The sequence below is a fragment of the Rhipicephalus microplus genome, chromosome 4 (genome assembly GCF_043290135.1).
Source record: "Rhipicephalus microplus isolate Deutch F79 chromosome 4, USDA_Rmic, whole genome shotgun sequence".
In the NCBI taxonomy this organism is placed as follows: Eukaryota; Metazoa; Arthropoda; class Arachnida; order Ixodida; family Ixodidae; genus Rhipicephalus; species Rhipicephalus microplus.
In genome coordinates, this window is record NC_134703.1 from 48,492,259 (window position 1) to 48,515,283 (window position 23,025).

The 23,025-nt window shown below is 47.1% G+C and overlaps 1 protein-coding gene across 2 annotated transcripts in view; it reads right to left on the reverse strand.

Moving 5' to 3' along the window:
- LOC119171950 (beta-1,3-galactosyltransferase 1) overlaps positions 1-23,025 on the reverse strand; it is a 47,464-nt gene extending 24,439 nt beyond the window's left edge. Inside the window, exon 1 of one of the 2 annotated variants that reach the window (XM_075892709.1) lies at positions 22,768-23,025. The gene's annotated coding sequence lies outside the window, so the exon portion shown is untranslated. Of the gene's footprint in view, positions 1-12,003; positions 12,638-22,767 lie in introns of those variants that run through there. The other variant, XM_037422862.2, reaches the window with a different exon arrangement.

Here is a 23,025-nt window from a genome sequence, read left to right on the forward strand (position 1 = left end):
GTACGTACGTACATACGTACATACATACATACATACATACATACATACATACATACATACATACATACATACATACATACATACATACATACATACATACATACATACATACATTGTGTGCGTGCGTGTGTGTGTGTGTGCCTGTCTGTCTGTCTGTCTGTCTGTCTGTCTGTCTGTCTGTCTGTCTGTCTGTCTGTCTGTCTGTCTGTCTGTCTGTCTGTCTGTCTGTCTGTCTGTCTGCAAACGGAAAAAGAGTCTTGAGGGCTCGTTTTTCCTTATTAGACACATAAACACCAAGAAAGAGGAGAAATTAATCGTGGTTAATATAATGTAAATAAAAATACAGTAATGCGGACGAAAAGATAAGTTGCCGCTGGCAGAGAACAAACCTGCGACCTCCGAGTAACGCGTCCGAAGCTCCACCAACTAAGCTACAGCAGCGGTCATCAGACCATCCGCTCGCTTATCAGCAGCTTTTGTCCATATTGCTACTAGCCATGAAGGCGAGCGTGGACAAGAAAGAAAGAAAGAAAGAAAGAAAGAAAGAAAGAAAGAAAGAAAGAAAGAAAGAAAGAAAGAAAGAAAGAAAGAAAGAAAGAAAGAAAGAAAGAAAGAAAGAAAGAAAGAAAGAAAGAAAGAAAGAAAGAAAGAAAGACTGAGATGGCAGTGAGATTCCTAGCCGCAGGAAGTGAGAATTCCCCCGCCCACTATACGGATGGATTGCACGCGTATCAAAATTTGATCGATCGCTTCTTGGACAAACTCTCGATGGTGAATAGGGTCCATTCATTTCTGACTCCCACGTCATCGATTCGAAGACAATGAACTCTTCCCATTGTTTCACTTCATCCGTCCATTTTCCATCTCTCTTCCTCAACCGGCGATGACAGATTAATTAAAAGAACAACGTTTTCTTTGTGCACATAACACTAAAGCTGGGTTAAAACTCACAGCCACTTAAGACTGCATGTAATGTGCACAAGGTAACCTGCTACACGCCGGTATTTTACAATATACCACGCACAATGATTCTTCACGTTTGCTAGGCAGAAAGAAATCACATTTGCTAGGCAGCAAAAAAACACAAGTAAAAATTCGCCCCGTATCTGCATGTAATCTGCAAATGTCGTCGAAAGACGGTAGTCTTGCGTGTGGAGAGAGTGAACAAAAGATTTATTTGATGTTCTGCGCAAGAAAATCGGTGAATGGTATTCCGGAGGCGCTGCGTTAGAGTGCCTCGAGCGTGCAGTGGAGGCGAACGAGCGCATCAAGTCACCTCACACGTCAGACATGAGCGCCATCTGGCAGTTGTTTTTGGAAAACAAAGCGCGTGGCCCTGAGACGGTGTGCGCGCCCGTCTCAGAGGTGATAGGTGTAGAACGCAAGGCCACGGGTAGGTTCCACCATCGCGTCGTCTTTGCAAAACGTTGGAAACACTCGCCTTTTCGTGCAATCGTTGCATCGTGAGCGCAGCGTGATAAGCGCTACGGTCCTTAGAATTACTTATGTATGCCTTTTCTAGTAAAATACGCACATGCAGAATATATACGTGTTGTTATGGTGCCTCAGATATGCGCAATTATTGCTTTTTAATTGACAATCGCACATGTATGAACGCTGATCCTTGATCAACATTTTGGGCACTGCGGATGGGGTCGGCCGTTCGAGGTATCGGCTGGTGCTGTTTAGAGTACCCGGTTCGTGGTGACGGTGAACAAACAGACAAATGTACAGACAGACAGACAGACAAATGTACAGACAGACAGACAGACAGACAGACAGACAGACAGACAGACAGACAGACAGACAGACAGACAGACCAAAGTTTTTGCGTCGAAGGTCCCCAAGAAAGACTATCGTCTTTAATAATCATCTCAAAGAGACAGATAAAATATCACGTTACGCCAAAAAATGATTTTGTAAATGACCAAAATCCACGAAGTGAATCATGACGAGTGGGCGAAACTCTAGGTATGCTATCGATGAGTAACCGTACGTTACCCAAGCGTTGCCTCATGCAGTGAAATCTCAGTGACATTAAGTGTATACAGAAATGTAAATTTATTTCGCCAACCAGACACCTCAGGCAATTCAAGGAGGATTTAGAAAATTGCTGGAGTGGAGTACATGCATCGAAAGTCAATCCAAGAACTCCCCATCTTACCGCTGACACGATACCATTAAAACATGGATTCTTTGCTGGGACATATAGAGCTCGACGTTCGAGGTTTCCTTTAGTAGAGAGCCACACTTTAGTGGAGATCAACTCCTCAACACTAGTCGCGCCATGGTGGTCTAGTGGCTAAGGTACTCGGCTGCTGACCCGCAGGTCACGGGTTCTAATCCCGGCTGTGGCGGCTGCATTTCCAATGGAGGCGGAAATTTGTAGGCCTGTGTGCTCAGACTTGGGTGCATGTTAAAGACCCCCAGCTGGTCGAAATTTCCGAAGCCCTGCACTACGGCGTTTCTCATAATTATAGGGCGGTTTCGGGAAATAAAATCCCACGTATCAATCAACTCCTCAATACTCTATTAATACTCTTTTCAATGGGCTATTTTTCCCGGAAACAGCAATCTCGTACCTTATAATTAGCCTGTGTCTACGTTGAAGTCTATTGTAGAACCTTTGTATATGTATGTATATATATAGTACTTTTTTTAACAGTTTGCTCAATTTTATCACTATAAATCAGTCTCCCTGTTTATTCTGTCATGGAAGGAGCAGCAAATGGTAGAGCTTTCTGCGTTGGGTTCCGTTTATGGAGTAACTTGTTTATAAAATTTTTCTTCTAATACTGAACAATAGTTAAGTCTGTAAAACCGTGTTCGGTAAACACATGTCTCTACCCCTAATGCAAGTTCAGAATGCACCATGACAGGCGACACAAATCATTTTACTGCAGTGGGCGACAGTAAAGCAGTGACCCCAACCACTTTCGTAGCCATTCATAAATACGAGCGAAAAAAATATTTTCATGTATGACGTGAAAATGACGTCACTTGAGTGTTGGGTCTCGCGACGGACTACGCGGCAAACTATGCACCTCAACGCGGAGCTGCGCGCGTGATGCTGTTGTTGTGAGTCACACCAACTCTCGTCACTTGATTTGATTGATTGATATGTGGGGTTTAACGTCCCAAAACCACCATATGATTATGAGAGACGCCGTAGTGGAGGGCTCTGGAAATTTCGACCACCTGGGGTTCTTTAACGTGCACCCAAATCTGAGCACACGGGCCTACAACATTTCCGCCACCATCGTAAATGCAGCCGCCGCAGCCGGGATTCGAACCCGCGACCTGCGGGTCAGCAGCCGAGTACCTTAGCCACTAGACCACCGCGGCGGGACTCTCGTCACTTCGCCCACTTCCAAAGATAGGCTCACAGCCCCCTATTTACTTATTTATTTATTTATTCGTTTATTTATTTATTTGATCTACTTTGATGTCTCATTATTATTTGTGACTGCATTGAACTACTGTGTCTGCCCCCATATCATTAGCAGTACGCATTGTTGGCTAAGCGCTGTCCAGTGTCGGCTGGAAAATGAGTAACAAGGAGTGGAATTGGCTAATATCGTCCAGCGTTAACTAGCTGCTCTCATAAAAGCAACGTTGTTCTATTCAATTTCAATGCAATCATGGAACTGCCCACCCCAACCTTCATCCATCCTTTCCACTAACGCAGAATGAAGTGCGAGTAAAGAGTGAGTAGAAAGCTTTTCTTTTATCTCGTGTTGGTTGTGAGGCGAGGCGAAGAAAAAAAATTAGACAGGAAACGTCGGAGCCCTGCCATCCACGCATATCGCTGTACCCGTCAACAGGCGGGTCGATGCCCGCCAGTGGCGCCGCTGTACGCTACGTGATCCGCTACGCAGTCCACGCCACTCCGGTGAAAACGCGGTGCCTACACACCCAGCGCACTGTCGACGTTGTGTACTAGGCGACGAAAGCCTGAGAAAATCACGTATGGACGAGGCGGTTGCTGTTATTGTTATCATTTGCTGCCGTTGGAGTTGTCCTCATCGTTGTTGTTGGTGGTGGTGGTCGTGCTAGACTACGATTCCACTGTCCGTAAAAAAGAAAAAAAAACAGCCAATCGTGATGCTGACCGCACCAGCAACGTAAACAACAATGAACAAAAGCATGAGTGAATGATTGAGAGAGAGAGAGAGAGAGAGAGAGAGATAAAGATGCAAGGAAAGGCAGGGAGGTTATGCAGACGCACATCCGGTTTGCTACCCTACACTCGGGAAGGGATAAAGGGGAGAAAAGAGGTTGCAGAGAGATGAGAAAGTGCATCTGCCTCAGAAGCGCAGAAAGCAACTAAAGCACTGCTACTTTACCTAAAGACAACAAACCTGAGCGACCGCCTGTAGACTGTGTGTGCTCCCCGAGTGTGCTCGTGATTGAGTGAATGATAAGCTGCACAATTAGGCTAATTACCCCAATGTATAAAAGTGCTCTATCGCTAAAAATTTTCGTAATAAAAAAATTTCTACTGTATCTGCTTCCAGCCACATTGCAACTGAAACGACCATTCTGAGGAAAAAAGTGCATTTATGGGAAAAAAAACCTCGTTTTAGCCAATTATGATGACTTGATGAAACAAAAGTACAGGGAAGGCTGATATCAATAACACATTTACATTTTAAGGTTATCAGAGATGATTACGTATGCTGCTTTATCTGAACATTCGCAATACCAGTTTTTGCATCTTCTTGTAGGTGTGAATACCATACCACGTGATGTTTAAATTTATTTCTTCCTTTCCTGCCATGCTAGATGTTTTCTCTTCTGCGTTAACATGTGTTATTTCTGCTGTGTATGCAGTGCGACGACCATAATGCACACAATCGTAGCTCCAGAATAAAAGAGCAGAGGTGCAGTGCACTACACACATTTGAATGCATACGCTTCCCGTCACAGCCTTGGCAGCTTTTCCTTTTCGTATTCATGTCTAGTGTAATGATGATTGTAGTGGGTCGTGCAAATCTCGGCACACACATTGTCAGTGCTAAGCACGAGACGCTCGGCCCGGACTGTCGCTGATTTTGATAGCTAGGCCTACGCTCCTACCTGGTCTCGGATAACAGTTTTGACTGTCTCCGTTCTATATTATAATTGGTGGAGTTTGCTGGGTCTCCTTGCAATCCTGGAGTTGCGAAGCCGGACTCTACCTGCTGTCATGACCACTGCATCTGCCACAAGCCCTCCTCCTATGGCTTCCCAGGCCATCGTGTGCTCCGGCGCGGTCCGTCAGCGGGATCCTCCCATATTCAGCGGCACTGACGACCACGACGTCGACGACTGGCTGGCTACTTATGAACTCGTGAGTGTCTTGAACAAATGGGACGAAGCCACGAGACGGGCCACTGTCGGCATTTACCTCAGTGGCATTGCCCACTTATGGCTTCGGAACCATGAGACTGACGTTCCCACCTGGACAGCATTCAAAGCAAAGTTCGGCGAAGTCTTTGGTCGTCCTTCTGTCCGCAAACTTCGTGCGGAGCAGCGCCTTCAGTCGAGATCTCAACTGCCTGGTGAGAACTTTACAAGTTATATAGAAGACGTCATTGACTTGTGCAAGCGCGTCGATGTGAACATGACAGAGGTGGACCGCATCAAGCATATTTTTAAGGGTATTGACGAGGACGCTTTCCAGATGCTCATTTCGAAAAGCCCTGCTACTGTCGCCCAAGTTACCGAGCTCTGCCAAAGCTATGATGAGCTCCGCCGGCAACGTCTCGTCACCCGCCGTGCTGTCCCACATCAGGAATCGATGTCCGGCTTAACTCCCTCGCAAGACCCCGTCCTCCTCTCGCAGATCAAAGATTTCGTGCGCGAAGAAGTTGCCCGCCAACTCTCGCTCATCTCTGGCCTACCGGAGCGCAGTGCACCGCTTAGCCCTAATCTACGGACTATTATACGAGATCAAGTGTCTGAGGTCCTTCCTCCACAGCTGGTGCCACCAGTCAATGCACCATTGACGTACGCCGAAGCAGCAGCACGACCACGACCACAGACGTTCCAAGCGCCGCCTCCACAGCCTGCTCCTGTTTATGCCGCCCTGCCGCCACGACCTCCACTTCGCCGAGTCCCTAATCCATGGCGCACTGCCGACAACCGACCGATCTGCTTTTCGTGTGGTCTACCTGGGCACGTCGCACGTCTGTGCCGCCGCCGTCCACTCCACTCACGTGAAAACCTACGTCCACACGAAAACGATTACACGTACACTCAATACACCCCAGACCCCGAATTGTACGCTCCTCGTCCAAGCCACCGACCAGCTCCTGATCGCCGATCTCCTTCTCCACGTCGACGCTCGCCCTCCCCGATGCGCCGACGCCCCCCTACAATCGACGCAGAAAACTAAATGACGCAGTTCCCGAGGCAAGAACTGCGTCCTCGTCGCAAAGCACAAGCCCTCTTCGTTCGCCGCCGAATGTAATTAATGCCGTTCTTGAAGGTGTACCCCTACTTGCCCTTATTGATACTGGTGCCGCAATTTCTGTCATCGCCGAAAAAGTTTGCCGTTCAATTCGAAAAGTGACAACGCCTTACTTGGGTTCATGTCTTCATACTGCCACTGCACAGCCTGTGCAGCCTGTGGCCGCGTGTACTGCCAGACTTGTAATTCAAGGAGTGCCCTACACAGTCCAGTTCGTAGTACTCCCGCACTGTTCTCATGACATCATTTTAGGTTGGGATTTTCTCTCCCATCACCAAGCCGTCATTGATTGCGCCCGTGCCGAAGTCGCCTTTTGTCCCCTTGGTGATGCGCTACCAGTGCACGATCGCCCTTCCGACGCGAAGTTGGTCATTAGCGACGACACCCAAATCCCTCCACGCGCTACTGTCTTCGCACCTGTGTCGTGTTCCACCGTCGTCGACGCTGCCGCATTCTTCACGCCTTCCGCTGCTTTCGTTCATCGCCACCTATCACCGCTCCCAACCGCTCTCGTTACTCTTCAAGGTGGTGCGACCAACGTGCCTGTGAAGAATCCGTTCCCATTCACGATTACGCTACTTCGAGGCGAATGTATTGGTTCGATAGAATCATTCGAAAGCATCGCTACACTTGACGTTCCTGATGAATCATCGGAAGTCAGTGCCCTCTCCTGTAGTTCCGTGAATGACCCTCCCACTACCGACATTTTCAACCGTGTCATCGACGAAGGCCTAAACCCACAACAGAGGTGTGAGCTTTTGAGCCTCCTTGACGAGTTTCGACAATCTTTTGACAGTCACAGCGCTACTTTAGGTCGCACATCTACCGTATGCCACCAGATCGACACAGGTAATCACCCACCACTACGGCAGCGACCATACCGTGTTTCGCCAACTGAACGCCGTATCATCGATGAACAAGTAGGTGACATGCTAAAGCGAGGCGTCGTTCAACTGTCAAACAGTCCTTGGGCGTCGCCGGTTGTTTTAGTTAAAAAGAAGGATGGCAAGATACGCTTTTGCGTAGATTATCGTCGCCTAAACAAAATAACACGAAAGGATGTTTATCCTTTGCCTCGAATTGATGACGCCCTCGACTCTTTACAAGGCGCAGAGTTCTTTTCCTCCCTTGATCTACGCTCTGGGTACTGGCAAGTGCCCATGAATCCGGATGATAGGCCAAAAACTGCATTTGTTACACCAGACGGCTTATACGAATTTAACGTGATGCCATTCGGGCTATGCAATGCGCCGGCAACATTTGAGCGCATGATGGACACTATCCTACGAGGCCTCAAATGGAACACGTGTTTGTGCTACTTAGACGATGTAGTGGTATTCTCACCCGATTTTCCCACGCACCTTCGTCGCTTGGAACAGGTTCTACGCTGCCTCTCTGCAGCCGGCCTCCAACTCAACTTGAAGAAGTGTCACTTTGGAGCGCGCAAGCTGACCATTCTCGGACACGTCGTGTCGAAAAATGGCGTTCTTCCTGACCCCGCTAAGCTACGTGCTGTTCGCGAGTTCCCGAGGCCCGCGTCTCTCAAGCAGCTGCGTAGTTTCATTGGCCTTTGCTCATACTTCCGCCGCTTCGTCCGAGATTTCGCCTCGATCATGGCGCCTCTGACAGACCTACTTCAGGGAGACCGCAATTTATCTGCGTGGTCTCCAGCTTGCGACAGTGCCTTTGCGAAGCTCCGTGAACTGCTTACAACACCACCCATACTGCGTCATTTCGATTCAAGCGCTCCCACAGAAATCCACACAGATGCTAGCGGTGTCGGTCTTGGCGCTGTACTCGCCCAACGAAAGCCTGGTTACCAAGAGTATGTTGTTGCGTACGCGAGCCGCACTCTTACAAGAACAGAAGCAAATTATTCGGTAACTGAGAAAGAATGCCTAGCGATTATCTGGGCCATTACAAAATTTCGGCCTTATCTGTACGGCCGCCCTTTCGATGTTGTTACCGACCACCACGCGCTCTGCTGGTTATCCTCCCTCAAAGATCCCTCAGGACGCTTGGCACGATGGGCTTTACGGCTCCAAAAGTACGACATCCGCGTCATTTATCGCTCAGGCCAGAAGCACGCCGATGCCGACGCTCTTTCGCGTTCGCCTGTTTCTACTGATATTGCGAGTGTCTCCATCCAAGACAACTTCCTTCCACTATCAGGACCCATCAACATGGCTGCGGAGCAGCGCAAAGATTCGTGGATTGCGTCTCTGATGGATTACCTATCTGAAACACTCGCCCACCCGCCATCTCGAGCGCTACACCGACAAGCCTCTCACTTCGCCATCCGTGATGGAATACTTTATCGCCGCAACTACCACCCTGACGGTCGCAAATGGCTACTCGTCATACCCAGGCATCTCCGCGCCAGCATATGTGCTGCTTTCCATACCGATCCGCAGTGTGCGCACGCCGGTTTGTTTAAAACCTACGCCAGGCTACGTTTTCGGTTTTATTGGCGCGGCATGTACACATTCGTTCAAAAGTACATTCGATCTTGCACAGAGAGCCAACGCCGCAAGCACGATCCTAGCCGTCCTACTGCACCAATGCAGCCGTTACCGTGCCCAGTGCGACCATTCGACCGGGTTGGAATAGACCTTTATGGTCCTCTACCATATACATCAGCTGGGAATCGCTGGATTATTGTAGCGATCGACCATCTCACGAGATATGCAGAAACGGCCGCTCTACCAGCCGCGACGGCACGTGACGTTGCGTCTTTCCTGCTGCAACGTTTTGTTCTGCGTCATGGCGCTCCACGTGAACTTTTGAGCGACCGAGGCCGCGTCTTTCTCGCGGATGTTATTCAAGAACTTCTTGCAGAATGCCATGTAATTCACCGCTGTACTACCGCATATCGCCCACAAACAAATGGCTTGACCGAGCGGTTCAACCGTACTCTTGGCGACATGCTTTCTATGTATGTCGCCTCCGACCACACCAACTGGGATCTCATCCTTCCTTACGTAACGTACGCTTACAACACGGCACCTCAAGCGACGACAGGCTTTTCTCCATTCTTTTTACTTTATGGTCGAGAACCATCGTCTCCAATTGACACCATTCTCCCCTACCGACCCGACTCATCCGAAGGCACACCACTTTCCGAAGCCGCGCGGTATGCGGAAGAATGTCGGCAATTAGCTCGCACCCTTACAACCCAAGAACAAGGGCTACAGAAATTTCGTCACGACGATGGACGGTCCAACTACCAATTTTCGCCCAACTCTCTTGTTTGGCTGTGGGTGCCCCCCAGTGCTGCTCCTGGTACCTCTACAAAGTTTGTCAGCAGGTACCATGGACCTTATCGCGTCATAGAACAAACTTCCGCTGTTAACTACCTCATCGAACCCCTCACGGCCACTGTGGACATGCGTCGCCGAGGCCGCGAAATCGTACATGTGAATCGCCTCAAACCATATCACGAACCACTTGTCCTCACGACACCTTAGAACACTTACTTGGCATTATCTTCAGCGAGGGGGAAATATGTAATGATGATTGTAGTGGGTCGTGCAAATCTCGGCACACACATTGTCAGTGCTAAGCACGAGACGCTCGGCCCGGACTGTCGCTGATTTTGATAGCTAGGCCTACGCTCCTACCTGGTCTCGGATAACAGTTTTGACTGTCTCCGTTCTATATTATACTAGGTAGAATCTTCAAGCAGTTTTATCTTCAGAAGTTCAATGCTTTTGTTTGTTTGCTTGCTTGTCAGTTTTTTTAGTCAAAGCCGAATTCAAAGCTTTCCGCATTTTTCTACAGAACGTAGGCCTACAAAACTTGCGACTTATTACCCAATCGCTGTATATGTTTTCGAATTTTCATGACAGGGGGCCGTTATACTGAAACGAACGCCGTCTAACGAGCAAGTGTGGCGAAATCACCATCTTGGGCTGCGAGTACTCCTACCAGTGCGTTATCCGTTGGCGCGAGATCACTGCTAAAGCCTGCGTCCGCCAATTTTTCGCTTGCTTAGACTGCTTTGTGCGATATCGTCGCTGCCACTGAAGGATTCGTCAATGTGAACCGTTTAGTGGCATGCATTCACGCTAGCGACGTGAAAATGAGCTCCGCGTCCGCGAAGGGCGGTTCTTCGTCGTCCGTACTATATGGTAGCAGCAAGTGCAATACCTTCTGAGATTCACGTACAGACGTAATCACACTTACCTATAGCAGCGGAGCGTGTGGCCATGGTTACTGTTGTGCGTAGCTGCTACTTCACATTAGCTACAAGCTTCCGCTAATGCTTGAAATTTAGCAAAAGAGCTCTAAATGCGTTATTACTATGTTAGGTATTGTTAGGCTATGTTAGGTACAGCATCGGTATTTGTATATAACTCTTGAGTACCTCCTAGTGGGGCTACCCAGCACCTCCACCAATTTGTTAAGGTGTTTATTAGCCGGCAACCAGCGAGCATGCAAAATGGCGACATTCACGGCAAAGCACGGACTCTCAGCGCGAGCGGCGTCCTTGTTGGGTAGCCCCACTAGGAGGTACTCAAGAATTCGACCCATTTCAGAGTTCGGAGGCTTCGCTACAATTTGCTAAAAACGGCATCTAAAGTGACTGAATGGGCGCTATAGACTGGTGTGACTCCGTATGTATCTTTTCTCGGTATCCAAGATGCAGCACAGGAACGTTATTCGGTTTCTTTTTTTTTTCTTTTTGCCACCAACAAAGCGCCGTGAACAGAGACGTGACAATGAAAACACACTAGGGTTCTTTCGAATTACTAACTACACCCACGGTTTCCGTAATTCAGGCGCCGACGGAAAGTGATGCAGCGCGAACATATCACACATACCCGTACACATCGCGTAGCGTACTGTGCTGCAGACACACGATCTCACCAAAATTGTTCCTCTTGCGCTGATCATTCGTGCGCCCGTACATGACACAGTAATGGCTAGATGGTCTGTTCTTAGAATAAGCACGATTTACTTCCACGAGAGTCATTTTTTCATCGGAAAGAGGCGCCTAGTAAACATACTACATACAAGCATACCATGGTGCAGGTACGGCATGCGCAGCCCAAGGTACGGTGGCAACACTGAGACCATACCCTCGACACCTACAGCTGACTGGTTCGAGAGTGCTTCTGTGAAAAGGTGTATACAATATCGGCAAATAATTTTATTCCGACCTTAAAGTTGACAAGCCTCAATAAAACACTGTAAACAAGCGTTTTATGTCCGGGTGTACGTGCTTGTATGCCAGCTATTTGTGCGTCGATATACCTCTGTATGTACCACAATTATCACATGACAGCTGCAACATAGCAAGCCAGGCGGGAAAACATCCCACCACCATATCACAAAATAATCTCTCTCAAATATTACCTATCTCTTTCTCTTTCCCAACGTAATAAGCTTTCAACAAGCCATTGCACTCGCGCCCATCACCAGTACTTATCCTTTTATACACTCTAATTCTGTACAGACTACGTCTTCGTAGTCTACTGACTACTGCAGCCTCCGTACAATCTACGCCTTCGTAGAAAGCGAGTCATTAAACTGGTTTCATCGCCTACCTGTGACCTCCTCCTCACAAAGTCGGGCATCACCTGGCTTCGAGCAATGCCTTCAGCTGCGCTGCCTGTTGCAGGAATGTTCTGTCCCTGCACGTGGTCACTCTACCACCGACAAACACCGACAATTCCACGAGGCGTGCAGTAAACGAAGACCCAACGCAGGTAACCAGATTCATCGCGCACAACTCCGACAAACATCGCAGCCGACACGCGAGACGCAAGGTGTGACAACACGCGGAGATGACGGGCTGCCGGACCCGCGATGACACACGCGCGTTGACAGAACAGTCGAAGGAAGAGAGCACTCGTGAGGGGAGTCAACCGCGACCTCGACTGCCCAGCGAGCCGGCAGCGCTGTCTAGACGAAAATGTGCGTGCAGTTCGGCAATCTGCTCTTTCTTTCTCGGTTCGAAGTAGGAGCGGAGAAGAAGCGGACAGCCACACAGGGGCCGGCCGGCGCGGCAGGCTCAGTCGGAGAGCACAACCTCAGCAGCGGTAGACGGCCAAATGAGGGCGAGGGCTTTAAGATATATGGCGGCAGACCCGGCGGCGATGCAAGAATTCCTGTTGCTCCTCATCTGCCCCTCGTCTATCCATCGCTTCCTTCTCTTCGCTCCCAGCCCACTTTAAACACAACGGGCACATTCATGTATTTGCGTAGCGCCGCAACGTATGGTGCAGATCGGTCTTTTCTTTTTTTTTTTTTACAGCACTCGGGAACACCTCGCAGCTAGCTGTATGCGCGTGGAGTGCCGCGTGCATACAGCTGCGAGGTGTTCCCGAGTGCTGCTTTTGTTTTTATTATGCCTGGGTTGGCAACCGTATGTCGTCATTTGCTTCTTTTCTTGCGAGAACGTGTGTGAGCGGTGCTAGAGGTTCCGGCCTCTATAATGGTGCCGAGACATGGCGAAGAGGGGAATAGGTGTCTGGCACCGCCCCTTTTCACGCCAGAGAAATGGAAGGCGTCGGCGCTTTTCCTGCCAACCCCCCTTCCGCCGTTTCCTGTTTCGGAAACACGGAATTCCCTTCTTTTCTCCGTCTTATGTCTTGTTCTTGTCGTTGCTCTTGTTATAAAGAGCTCTCTAGTTGTTTTCTGTTCGCCTACGGCCACTCATCATTCTCACATCGTCGCCTTCACTCCGCCCTGTTATTTCATAATAGTGTTTTTTTTTTCTCCCTCTTTTGCTCCCCTGTCGATTCCTTTAGGTGAAGAGTAAAGAGAAAAACTGTGCGAACGTGTAGCGTGAAATCACTCATCATGAACTATTTTCTTCAAGATATGAGACCACAACACAGTTTACGACGCGCACTTTCTCCAATGCGCGCAAAGTTTCTTCAAGATATAACTAAAGCGCTAGCGACATCGTCATAAGAAAGAAACAGTAAAACGGGGATTCTTGCAGAAAGAAAAATTAAGGAAAAGGGTTTATCAAGTGCCTTGAGTGGTCTTTCTCACCCACCGAATGTCAGGTGAAAACGTCACTAACATCCGTACGTCATTATCCCTGACACGGATGAATTTGTAATACAATATCTTTATTCACGCCGAAGAAGCCAGCTTGTCTTTATATAATGATTTCGTCGGTGGGTGCACTTACTCGGGTTCATCTTCGCGAGAATGCTGAAGAGCCATATATAACAGAATATCGCTAACTCGACAATTTCGTAAGCGTATTATCGACTGAAGTTGCCTCGAATTTCGAACACGTCGCCAGGATTGATAGCCGTTACTTCTTGATTGTGTAACCTTCTATCTTCATCGGGCTAATCGTTTCAAGTGACTTAAATATTAGAAGAACGCCTGTAAGATGCATGCACTGATGGTCTTCCTGAATCAGTGTCTCAATTATATTTGACAATCTCCCTCAGTAATTGAAAATTCTCTCTTGCTTGCTGCATTCAGAAAGTACTAGCTACTTTAGGCTTTTTTTTGTTAATTATGTTTTCAGATAAAAGCTAGTGTATAGCACACATGTTTCGTCATGTTTTATTGCTGAAAATCCTACATCGAAAAAACTGCAGAGTTATAGTTTTAAGCGATGTGCTTCCGAAAAGATTCACTCCATGCCCGGCTGGTGCTGAAGCCTAGCTGAAGTTCCCGTGACACATAGCCGTACCGTGCATGTGTCTACGTCGCCTCCCATTATAGCTATAGAAGCTATGACGAATGGGTTCGGTCACCAAGCAACATTTTAAAGGAGCACTGACATCAAATTTACTCATGTCAAGAATTTTGCGTGAACGAGTAGCTATCGACCCCCTAGTAGCAATTCGCGACCTAAAACGCATCTGAGGGACAAATGAATATCTGTAATATTGATAAATATGTTCGCTATCGAACGTGATTCAAAATGGGTGGAAAGCCCGCAAATTGTAGTGCTGTGAGCGCTACCTCATGGCCACGTCGAGGCCGCTGCACAGCTGATGCGGCTTTCACAAAAAAAAAGGGGTGAAGTGACGCACACCGGCCTTTCGTCTGCTAGGAGTGCCCGTGCAGTCAGTCCAGATACAGTGTACTCGAAACTTCTAGTACACTGTAGTCCAGCTGTGTCTCTGATGGTATAGACTCAAACCCCTCCATGCGTTTTCCGCCGGCTAGGTTACTAAGTAGTGCCAACTCGTTCTTCCTCTCCCTCTTTAACCCCGGCCTCGAGAAGCGGCCTGGTACTGCCAGCGAAACCCAACTGGTTCGCCAACACAGGATTTACCCTGCGCATCTCGGCGCATAGTGAAGCGAGAAAATTCAGCTGTTCCTCACACGCGTCCAGTCCCTCTGTCCATCGGCGCGTACGAAGTCAATCCACTGGCTGCGTTAAGGTTCGTGGCTTGGAAAGACATGAAACGCCACACAATTTGCGCTTTTTCCGCGCCTCGGCGTGCAGGTTCTCACTGCACAGCGGTTGCCCGACATTCTGGCACGTATTGTCACTTTGAATGATCGTGCTCACGCTGTGGAGCACATGTCAAATCAGGCGATGCGACACGATGAATCGCACGCACGCTTCAACACAGCAAGGAGAGCCATTAGTGAGAGCTTGGCCGGGAGTCGGCTCCAAATACACTCAGATCGTCGACGTCATTGTTACTAGTGTATCATCTCTCAGGATGGTACTTGTGGAATGTATCACACCGAACACGTAGCACTAGTGTCGATTTCGCAGGGCAGTTTGTTTTCCATTTCTTGTTCCTTAACTTTTCTACGCTGTTTCACATCGAATTCATATAACTTCCATGCGACGGATGTCATTTCAAATTTACCAAGAATATCTATGAATACCAAGTGATCGAATGATGGGCACATCTCGATCTTGAAATTTGATGTCAGCGCTCCTTTAATGCTACGTGAGCTGTAACGCGTAAACGTCACTTAGAGGGAGAGTCCACTCTATGTAGAAAATAAATGTTAAAGCTTATTGCTTTGGTCGATCGGTGGCTCGCGATTTTAGTCTACCTAACCCACGAGTAAAGAATAGGACGTTGAGTAGTGTTGGAGGGCTATCACATTCAAAGTGCTGGAACAAATCAGCCCACGTAGCACAGTCGTAACTTCAAGAGGACTACTCCGCATAAGGCCTTTACTGTGCGAAGCCTGTTATACAGGTGATCACACATGTGCAGACATCGTGGTAAGCAAGTCAGGGTCCCCACTTAAAGGACATAGCGAGCTAACATTTGCTGAGTTATTTGTGTGTGTGTGTGTGTGTGTGTGTGTGTGTGTGTGTGTGTGTGTGCGCGTGCGTGCGTGCGTGCGTGTGTGTGTGTGTGTGTGTGTGTGTGTGTGTGTGTGCGCGTGTGTGTGTGTGTGTGTGTGTGTGTGTGTGTGTGTGTGTGTGTGTGTGTGTGTGTGTGTGTGTGTGTGTGTGTGTGTGTGTGTGTGTGTGTGTGTGTGAGGGTGAGTGGGTGGGTGGGTGTTTAATTACAAACACCACGGCCGCTCCACAAAAAACTTTTTCTTTTGTGTATCGGCCGTGTAAACACTGTCGAAACATTAGATATACTTCCAAGGACAAAAAATCGGGGGCATAGATCAACCACGAATAGCGCTGTAGGCCGTAAAATTAAAGACTGAAACTTTTTAATTAGAAGTTGTGTTGGCATACCAAGAAATAATTCGGCAGTTTCATTAATCTCGAGACCGAAGCACTTGCGACACCGGTCGAACACGATCTGGTACATTCATAACGGTGGTGTAATGAACGAAAAAAAAAAAGAATCTGAAATTCGTTCCCATCTATGCAGAGCAACGCTGCAACTAAGAAGCAACAAAGCGGCGGCAGAGAGTTGCTAATAGGGCTTTTTAATTAGTGCCACTCAGGCTGAAATGCGGTACACTCGCTAGCGCATAGGTGAAGTCGAAGGTTGAAAAGGCGCGGCATTCACACATCACTAGCGAAACCTCACAGACGCCGCATGTGTCCCAATTTTCCTCATTCAATGCAGGTTTCTTTTTTGTTTTCTTTCGTTTTCTTGAATGCCTTACATTGGGAGTTTAGACACTACATGCAGCTCCTTGCGTGCACGTATTTTTTTTTTTTGTTTTTCTGTCCTTGCAATATATTAGGACGTTATATTTTTTTCTACGTGCAATAGATGGATGAATGGATGCAATCAGCGTCCCCTTCATGTCTTCCATTGTATCGAAAATTTCGTACCGCTTAGGAAAAGAAAGAAAGCTAAACAAGACTCTGGATAAACGGGGAAATAATACAACTGAAACGCCTAATTAGCTGCCAGAGACAGAAAGTAACTAGAGACACGCAAAAATAGCTGATTTATCTGCGCAACTGCGCTCTATCATTATTCAAGCCAGAAACAGACATTACAAGGAAACATTGACAGAGTTCATGACGACGTCTCCAGATAAATGTTGGCGTCACATGTCAAAAAATAATGACGAGTCACTCAGCATTATAGTGGATAACATTTCGGTTACTGACCCTGCAAATATTGCTTCCTCTTACAACGAATTCTTTCAGTCGGTGTTTTCAGCTCCATCTCAGTCTAATGTGGAATTCACTTTGTCTCCATTGTCCCACTCGGAAAGAATGCCAGATGTTGAAGTCTCATACGAGGGCATTGTAGCCCTGCTACTGAATATGGACGTTAAAAAAATCTGTAGGTCCCGATGACATACCGAACGAATTTCTCCACAGGTACGCGGAATGGGTTGCTAATTACTTAAAGGCTACATTTGATGCGTCACTTGCAGGTCGCCTGATGATTGGCTTAAGGCTAAAGTTACACCTCTGCATAAATCTGGTGATAAGCGGCTAATTGAAAACTATCGTCCGATATCGCTGACCTGCGTGTGCTGCAAGCTCCTGGAGCACGCTGCATCCAAGTAAATTGACGCGCGTACATTGAAAATGCCAACAATTTTGTCCCAACTAACATGGATTCAAACAGCGCTTTTTCACCACAACACAGCTTCTTGAAACATTTAATGACTTTGCATTGAACTTAAACGAAAAGAAACAGACAGATGCCATATGCCTTGATCTGTCGAAAGGATTCGATAGAGTTCTACATTCAGAATTGCTCGTGAAGCTAACAGTTATGGGAATAAATGAGAAAATAGTAAAAACCTTCGGGTCAGAACTCAATACGTTGCCGTGGAACATGTTGAATCGAAACCATTGAACGTGACGTCAGGTGTTCCACAGCGGTCTGTGTTAGGCTCGGTGCTATTCTTTGTCTATATTAATGACGTTGCCTCTAAAACATACAATAGAATCACGGTGCAACTTTTCGCTGATGATTGTTTTCTGTACAGAAAAATTAATAGCCCGAAAAATCAACAATTGCTCAGTGATGCTCTGAGAACAATAGAAAAATGGTGCGACAAATGGAAAATGAAAATAAATTACAATAAAACTGTTTTATTGCGCGAAACGAATAAAGTTAACCATATCTTTGACTTCAATTACGCCAACAATTCATCGGTACTTTTTATATGCTTGATGTGCTGAAATACTTAGGCGTAAACATTTCCAAGAATTTAAGCTGGTCCTATCATGTTGCAAAAGTATGTGAAACTGCGGGAAAGAAACTCTAGTTCTTGCGAAGAAAATTGCATTTAGCCTCACAGTCAGTTAAGCTAACTGCGTATTTAACATATGTACGGCTCACGCTAGAGTATGCCAGCATAACCTGGGACCCTTATCAGTCAGAGTTAAATCAGAGACTGGAAAGAGTTCAACGTCGAGCAGCAAGATTCATCCTATCAAAATACTCTCGTACAGATTTTGTCTCCGAAAGGCTCAATTTGCTCAACTTGCCCACGCTTGCTGAACGCAGGCGCATAGCAAGGCTAATTTTTTTTTTTACTATCTCACTAAAAACAAATTTGACATCAATAGTTACCAGTACTTGAAAGCACGAGAAGTTAGAGTACTGCGAAGAGGGAAGGAGGATACCTTCGAAGTGCCTCAGATGCACATAAACAGCTGCGTGTTTTCTTTCTTCTCAAGAACCAGAACAGAATGGAATGAATTGCCGCTACTAACACAAGAAAGCGCCACCGCAGATGAACTGCAGAATAACCTTGCACGAAATTAAGGAAGTATACGCATGTACTGATGCTCTATCTGTGGACAACTCTGAAATGATTCTTAACCATTATGTCTTTATTTTTGTGTCATGTATGTACGGAATATTCTCCTTATGTCCGGCTGTGTATCCTTGTACGCCGTGCTCGGTTATGGTTTGCACCACTGCTGGAGGACTTCGCATGTGTAGTGTAGTAAAATTTTATCAACCTATCAATCAACTATTTCCTTGTGTATGCCTACATTTGTTTTAAATGCGAAGCATTTCTTAGCAAATTTCGGCAACCTTGAGCGTATCTATTTAGCTATCTAGCCGCCTACGACTTTTAGTTCTTCTGGCCGTTTCTATAACGGTATCGATATCAAACTTGGTAAGGCATAACATGACTGTAAGAACAACTTATCTGACTAGTCATAACATGGAAATCATGGCATGTATGTCATGAACGTCATGGTTTACATTTCATGGTCTTGCAACTCTTGTGGTGGTTTCGTTCACATGGCATGTTGCAAAACCTGTATGGTATGACATGATTGCATGGCGAACACAAGCGACAGACCCTAACATGAAAATCATGCCATGTGTGTCATGTAATAACATGACTACATGCCACACTTATGGTGCACTCGCGGCCATTTCGCTAGCGTCACATATACCATATTTGGTATTACGGTACGTGAATGGATGACGAAGGTATGCGACTGGTGCAAACATGATAATCATGAGATGCGTGTCATGTCACAGCATGTGCAAGCATGATAATAATGAGATGCGTGTCATGTCACAACATGTGCAAACATGATAATCATGAGATGCGTGCCATGTCACAACATGACTACATGCAACGCTCATGATGCATTGGCGGCCGTTTCGCTGGCTTCACTTATAACAAATTTGGTATTACGGGACGTGAATGGATGACGAAAGTATGATACTAGTGCAAACATAATAAACATGAGATGTGGGTCATGTAACAACATCACTGCATGCTACGCTCATAATGCGCTCGCGGCCGTTTTGCTTGCTTTGTACCAAACTCGGTATTACGAGACGCGAACGGACGACTTAGGTAAATGACACTTTCAAACATGATAATCACGACATGCGTGTCATGTAACAACATCACTACATGCCACACTCGTGATGCACTCGTCGCCGTTTCTCTAGCTTGACATATGCCAAATTTGGTATTACGTGACGCGAATGGATAACGAAGGTATGTGACTGGTGCAAACATGATAATCATGAGATGCGTGTCATGTGAGAACATGACAACATGCCACAGTCAAGACGGCAATACATTTCGACGAGACGCGGTGCGCGTGCTCGCCGGCGTTCATTTCGTCGCGTCACGCCGGCGTTGCCACGCCAGGCGCCGGTCCTGCCATATACTCGCAGGCACGCGCCACGCTGCGTTGCTTTGACGCATGCGCGTTTTAACAGGTCCGGCGTCCCTCCGTCACGAAAAGAAGGAGACGGAGTGTTTTTCACAGAGTAACAAAGTAAACATGTGTTGTCTGGGTAACGCATCGGCATAGAGTAATATTACTCTATGGAATCGGCGCGAAATGCATCATGTGGCATTTCGCGTCGGTTTCCGTCGGGCCGCGCCGACGGACGCTGGTCGTGCCTGGCGTCAGAGTATAGAGTGCTGGCGTTTTGCTAACGTAGCGTCGCTGTGCCCAGCGTGCGCGCGCGTCAACGCTATATTCCAGTATATTGAGCCCTTCATGATGCGCTCGCGGCCGTTTTGCTAGCTCCGCATATGCTAAATTTGGTGCTACGTGACGTCAATCGATGATGAAGTATATGACTGGTGCAAACATCATAATCCTGACATGCGTGTCATGTAAAAACATGAAAACATACCAAGCTCATAGCGTGCTCGCGGCCATTTCGCTAGCTCCACATATAACAAATTTGGTATCACGTGACGTGACATGACGAAGGTAAACGACACATCCAAAGATGATAATTATGACACGGAAGTCATGTACGGCATCATTTACCTCCACCTCGTAACGTTGTGCTGATTTTAAAGTGACATATCAACATTTCTCATTCATGCTTCGCATATCATTGATTCCTACTGTACGTGGAATCTGCCAATGTTTATTTCATTTATTGGTTTCTGTTCTTATTTTATTGTTTACCGATGCATTTTTTATTCTTTGAAGTGCCTTTCATTATTTATTATGTATTGTACGTTTTGCAAAGTGCTACTTTTGACCCACCCTGTAACGGCCGACAGGCCAACAGTACAACTAAATAATAAACAAAATAACGGCATGGTGACGTATACCACGAAGCTCAAAAAAAAAAAAGGGGGGGGGGGGGCTTTCTTTTTATTTTTTAGCTGACCAAATGCCTCGTCTACTTCAATTAACTCTATCTCATTATAGAAAAAAGAGACAATTCATTGACAGCTCAATTCTGCCCCTTACGGCATAACGATTTTATTTTTCTCATTATTTATTTTTGTCCTTTCTTTACACTTTTCCGCCACAAATCCTGTAACCCTCTCTTACTTACTTCTATCGCAAACATGTGTTACTTTCCTACTGTTGTCCCCAAAACCCAAGGCCACAAATAGGCTTGTGCTCAAACACACAGCGGGTGGATATAACCCCATTCAATGTTTCTGGATAGCTTGCCCTCTATCGGACATAATTCCCGCACACCATTGATCAAAAAAAAAAAAAAAAACAACGACAACCCCGTTCTATCTAACGCGATTCAGTTCAGCCCACTCGGAGTGAGAAACACAGCTCGTGGCCAAAATACTAAATTAGCCACTTACGAAGATGAACATTCATTTACTTCTGTTAGCTATAGAGAGAGAAAAGGCCTAAAATTACACAATCTCCCACTAAAGGGAACCTTGAGTAGCATGCGAAGCAGTGCATGGGTTGACTTGAAGTTCCGTTCATCATGAACACCTTGCCCGATGTTGACACGTCCTTGCAAGTGAAGCACACCATGAATGCACTGTAGTTTCTGCTGCTGTTACTCTTCCTGAACTCTTGTTGGAATACGCCACGCGGGTTCATCGACACGACACGCGGGAGCACGTGGGTGGTTCATCACGCGTCTGCAGAATCTCGTTCCCCTCGCTATCACGTGATTGCCGGAAAAGTGTAAGCTGGAGAGGCCACAGCCTCTTTCACGGCCACTTACGGAGGCCCGCTAGCGCGTGCCAGATTGTTCGGACTCGGATACAATGCATTGGTTCATTGCACGTATGCAGAATCGCGTTCCCCGACGCCATCACATGATTGCTGAGAGGGTATAAGGGGGAGAGGCCACAGCGTCTTACCCAGCCCCTTGCACAGGCTGGAAAACGCTAGTGCGTGAGCACGTTCTGGCAGAAAAACTTGTGTGGTTACTAGTTGGAACATACTGTTAGTCCAGTTTTTTTGTTTGTTTGTTTTTGCGTGCTTATATTCGCACTGCAGCCTTTACCTACAGTACGTTCTGGCAGTGCTTGGCCAGCTGTTGCACGTGCGCAGTAAGGGTGGTTACGTACACCGTAATGAGCTCCGCCATAAGCTGCTTCGCATCTAAAAGGATAAGATCAAAGATAAGATAAGATTAAACGAATCAGATCACATTCAGTAGTTACCCTATTAAGAAACGCGCAGCTTGCACACACAAAATGCCTCCCGTTTGCTATAAAAGGCTTCAATGCCACACGACCAGACCTGTTAGCAGCTGCACTTCATATGAACACAACTGTTTGCTGAACTGTTGATTGATATGTGGGGTTTAACGTCCCAAAACCACTATATGATTATGAGAGACGCCGTTGCTGAACTGTTACGTTGTGACATGGGGGTAGAGGAAATAAAGTGTACACGTCCCCCGCACCCCAAAGAGTTATGATTTACTAGCTTACACCACGAGGCAGGTGGTTAATAGAGAGGGTAGGGAGGGGGAAGTACACTAGTAACGTTTCGCTAACATGTTAACAAGACATCACTAACAAGACGTAAATATAGGGTCCAGCAAAAGTTCACAATCCACGTTGCCATATGAATATATGAGCCTGGGAACTCCAGGTGGTCCCTATACATTGGCAAGTCGGGCACATTGGTAACAACACATACAAAGACATCAGGAACCGCATCGCAGAGTCGAAGCCGTTCCAACAATCCACTCGACCAATCACAGCAGCACTTTCAATACGAAACTGGCGAAGGCTTTTATCGGGCTCACCTCACCGAATCGACGCCCAAACCTCGGTTCCGTGAGTTTGCCGGTCAGATCCGCGAACTGCAGAGTGTGCACGCTCTCATTGACGCAGTTGTGCATGCGAAACCCGAGCGTTACGCTTCTCCTGGCTCTTATCACGCGCCTCGGCGGGGAGCGCCGGAAGGCCAAAAGTGGAGGCGAAATGGCCGAGAACAAGAGTGCCAGCCCGGCAGAGCCGTCGAAGCAGCCGAGCGCGCCCTGTTAAGATATGGGCGGCGACGA